This window comes from Colobus angolensis, unplaced genomic scaffold (assembly GCF_000951035.1).
Source record: "Colobus angolensis palliatus isolate OR3802 unplaced genomic scaffold, Cang.pa_1.0 Scaffold27, whole genome shotgun sequence".
NCBI classification, from domain to species: Eukaryota; Metazoa; Chordata; class Mammalia; order Primates; family Cercopithecidae; genus Colobus; species Colobus angolensis.
The window spans coordinates 16,177,123-16,181,809 of record NW_012115932.1 but is presented as its reverse complement, the minus strand read 5'-3'; positions in this window follow the sequence as shown (position 1 = coordinate 16,181,809).

Sequence of the window (4,687 nt, the reverse complement as noted above, 5' to 3'; positions counted from 1 at the left end):
GGCGCCCCCTCCGGGCACGGCTGCCGCCCCCACCTTAGCCCTGTTTGGGAGCACTTCCTGTGTGTCCTGCACTGGGCTCGGCGCCGCACGGGGAGACAAAGGGGCGCTGACAGGACCTCATCATCCGAGAGGGCCACTCGAGGAACCTTCCAGGGACCTTCCGTAAAACGGCGATAGGGGCACACACTTTTCTTTTTTTTTTTTTTAAGAGAGACCACACAGATGCTGTGGGAATATCGAGGCGATGTGGACCGAGAAACTCGGCTGCGCTTGGAAGGGGTGGGAGCTGGGGACACATCTGAAGATGAGCCAGAGACAGGGAAGTGGGGTGGGCGAGGGGTGGCCCCTGGAGTGAGAGGTGGGGCTTGGAAAGGTGGGTTGGGGCCGGGCAGAGGGGGAGGTCAGGATCTGGTGAATGCCGAGCCTCGGGGAACAGATTTGATTCCGTCGGTCTGAGTCACAGCTGGGGAGTCTCCCAGCCTGCAGTCATCTCTCCCCTAGAGGAAGACGCGGCAGAGAGCTTTTATGGAGTGGGTGGGGCAGAGCTGATTTTGTCTAGAGAAGTGTGGCAGCAGGACGTTAGTTTCTGCTCCTGAGAGCTAATTTTGAGGTGCTGAGTTGTTTAAGGGAGCGAACACCTACAGCTTGACTCCCCCCTTTCCCCTAAGAAAATTTTTACTGGAGGCTCCCTCTTGTTAAATTGGCGTATACCTCCAGGAGACCACCTCTCTCCTAAGCCACTATCCTCCTCCTTGGGGCTCCTGTAGCTTGTAGGCCACTCTGACCCTCGGATTGCCCTTCTCTGAGGCTGGACCACAGAGAAGGCTTCTCCAGCCTTCTCCTCTGACTTGAAAGTAGTCTATGGCCTAGTTACCAGGGTAATTCCTAGATGACCAGTGTTACAATAGCATCATTTGGGAGCTTGTTAGAAGTGAACAATCTCAGGCCCAACCCAGACCTGCTGAATTAGAGTCTGCATTTTAATAAGATCCCAGGTGATTCCTAAGCAAATAGGTTTGAGAAGTACTGCCCTAGAGGCTTGGAGTGGTGGCAGTTTTTTCCTTTTTCTTCTTTTTTTTGAGACAGGGTTTCCCTCTGTTGCCCAGTCTGGAGTGCAGTGGCACGATCTCGGTTCACTGCAACGTCTGCCTCCTGGCCTCAAGCGATTCTCCTGCCTCAGCCTCCCGAGTAGCTAGGTCTACAGGTGCACACCACAGCCCGGCTAATTTTTCTATTTTTTGTAGAGCTGGGTTTTCGCCACATTGCCCAGGCTTGTCCTGAACTCCTGAGCTCATGAAGTCAGCTCGTTTCAGCCTCCCAAAGTGTTGGGATTACAGGCGTGAGTCACCCTGCCTGACCTGGAGTGGTGGCAATTTTGAGATCAACCAGGCCCACCTGGTGCCTCTTTTTTTTTTTTCCTTTGAGACGGTGTCTCACTCTGTTGCCCAAGCTGGAGTGCAGTGGTTCGATCTTGGCCCTCACTGCAACCTTCACTTCCCGGGTTCAAGTGATTCTCCTACCTCAGCCCTCCCGAGTAGCTGGGATTACAGGCACACGCCACCACGCCTGGCTAATTTTTTTATTTTTAGTAAAGATGGGGTTTCACCGTGTTGTCTAAGCTGGTCTCGAACTCCTGACCTCAAGTGATCCACCCGTGTTGACCTCCCCAAGTGCTGGGATTACAGGCATGAGCCACTGAGCCTGGCCTGGTGCCTCTTTTGTTACCTTACCACCTCCTCTCTGAGCCCACACTTCCTGTTCGGGGTGGGGAGAGGTCTTGTGATGGGAGAGGTCTTGTGATCCGAGAGGCAGTGCTTTTGGACTGCCCGATTTGCTGACCTCCTTTGCCTGAGGGCCTTGCCCATATTTGAGGTCAGGTAGCTCACCCTCTCCTCAGCACATCTTTTCTTTATTCTCCTCAGTGCTGCATCTTCCTCCTAGTGGCACCGGAGAATGGTCCTCAGCCTTGCAGCTCTCCCTGGACACTGCTAGTGTCCTTGACTGTCTTACAGCCTGCTCCTGCAGCTGTGTTCTGACTACCGTGAGGACAGCTGGACCCTTGGTCAGCTCACCACGGGACCCACTTTCTCCAGAAGGCTCAGTTGGTGTTTTTAGTGTATGCTTTTAAACATGGGTTTTTTGGCTGGGTGCGGTGGCTTACCCCTGTAATCCTAGCACGTTGGGAGGCCGAGGCGGGCGGATCACGAGTCAGGAGATTGAGACCATCCTGGCCAACATGGTGAAACTCTGTCTCTACTAAAAATACAAAAATTAGCTGGGAATGGTGATGCGTGCCTGTAATTCCAGCTAGTCAGGAAGCTGAGGCAAGAGAATCGCTTGAACCCGGGAGGTGGAGGTTGCAGTGAGCTGAGATACCACCACTGCACTCCAGCCTGGCAACAGAGTGAGACTATATCTCAAAAACAAAACAAAACAAAACAAACGTATGGGTTTTTTTTTTTTTCTCTCCGTTAGGGGCTTTCAATTGCATTCTTGTCCCGTTCCCTGCAATGTATCCTGGCTTCACAGGGTTCATCTTCCTTTAAACTGAAATGCAGAACTTTGCTTTTATGCTGGTAAGATTTCCCCTTGTCATTTTCAGTTGTGTTTCCTCCTGCTTTAGTCCCTAATAACTCCCCTGCTACTCTGAAAGTTTCATACAAGGGAGCTCATCCGATTCACAATCTGTACTGTCTCCTCTTGGTTCTCCAAAGCATGTGGAAAGTCAGTTTTTAAAAAAGTGACTCCAGGACCAGGCGCTGTGGCTCACTCCTGTAATCCTAGCACTTCAGGAGGCCGAGGTGGGTGGATCACTTGAGGTTAGGAGTTTGAGACCAGCTGGGGCAACATGGCGAAACCCCATCTCTATTAAAAATACAAAAATAAAAAATTAGCCGGGTGTGGTGGCGCATGCCTATAATCCCAGCTACTCGGGAGGCTGAGGCAGGAGAATTGCTTCAACCCTTGAGGCAGAGGTTGCAGTGAGCTGAGATTGCGCCACTGCACTCAAACCTGGGGGACAGAGGGAGACTCCGTCTCAAAAACGACAACAAAAAGTGACTTTAATTCTTGAAGTTGTGAGCTGGCTCCACCACAGCCCTCTCCACCTACCTCTGAATCCACGATTTCTCTTAATTAAGGGAGAGCCAGACCAGGAGAGTGGTGTGATGGCTGATAGACCTAACAATCTATTCTGTTACCTACTTGGCCTTAGCATGCTCCTACCTAAGCCAACCCTGTATGCCCTGGTGCCCAGAGAAGAGAAGGGGCTAGAACCCAGGGTTCTGGGCTTCAATTGAACCTTTTTTCCTTAGTCACCAGCTAAGGAAGACCCATCCTGGATCAGAGATCCCTGTCACCCAGGCTGCCTACTCAAGAGGTGCTGTTTACTCACCCCTCCTGCTTGAAGTCGAAGCAGGTATCGCTTTTACTAAAGACCCTTGTAATCAAGGACCACGACTCCTACCTACTTGGTTGTTCCCTGGCCTGGTCACTGAAGTAACCCAAACCAAAAATTCCATCTTGGTTTTATGGCTGGAACCAGAGATTCCATTTTGACACGGCACCTGAGAAAGCAATTGGTAGGGCGCTGAGGAGGGACTGCCAGCAGCGCTGTTTTTCTTCTGACAGCCTAAGTGTTGAAGGCTTCCTGAGGTCTTTCTGGGCCTTGGAAGTCTGAATTTGTCAACAGTGTCAGGAGAGGACTCTCTGATTCCAGATTTCCTGATGAGTCTTCAAGTTAGCGGTCTCCGAGATATCAAACCTCTTTTTCCTCCTCTCCCTGATAAACCTTAATCTGTCTACCTCAGGAGAAAAAGAGGAGGATAGGATTGATTTTGTGCAAAGTCAAGCTCATTCTCACCCAGTGCCTGTGTGAATGCAAATAGTTTCAAAAGAAAACTATTCCTATAAATTGGTTTCAAAAGAAAACCATTCCTAGTTAATTACTAGAATACAAAGCAGGCTGTAATCCCAGCACTTCTGGGAGGCCAAGGCTGGTGGATCACTTGACATCAGGAGTTCAAGACCAACCTGGACAACATGGTAAAACCCCATGTCTACTAAAAATACAAAAAATTAGCTGGGCCTGGTGGCACACGCCTGTAAGCCTGTAATCCCAGCTACTCGGGAGGCTGAGGCAGGAGAATTACTTGAATCTGGGAGGCAGAGGTTGCAGAGAGCAGAGATTGTGCCACTGGCACTCCAGCCTGGACAACAGAGTGAGACTCTGTCTCAAAAAACAAAACAAAACAAAACAAAACAAAAACCAAAGTAAAGTTAACAAGCTATATGGTTTCAAAATTCTTATCACTGAAAATCTTCATTTTGAAGAGGAGGTGGAAAGGGGTAAAGGTGATAGGTTGAGTGGGAAGAGCTGACTTTAGCGGGGTGTGCTTGCTGTCATAGCAGTAGGCAGCACAGGTACTCAGGCACCCATTGTGGACAGGGAACATGGAGAAATGAAAGGAGTTGGGTTAGCAGGCTGAGACGATTTTTCTGCTTCTTTTTGTTTCTTTTTGGAGATAGTGTCTTAGTCTGTTGCAAGGATTGGAGTGCAGTGGCACCATCATTCCTCACTTCCACCTCGAACTCCTGGGCTCAAGGGATCCTCCTGTCTTAGCCGCTAGAGTAGTTGGGACTACAGGCACATGCCACCACACCTGGCTAATTTTTAAATTTTTTGTAG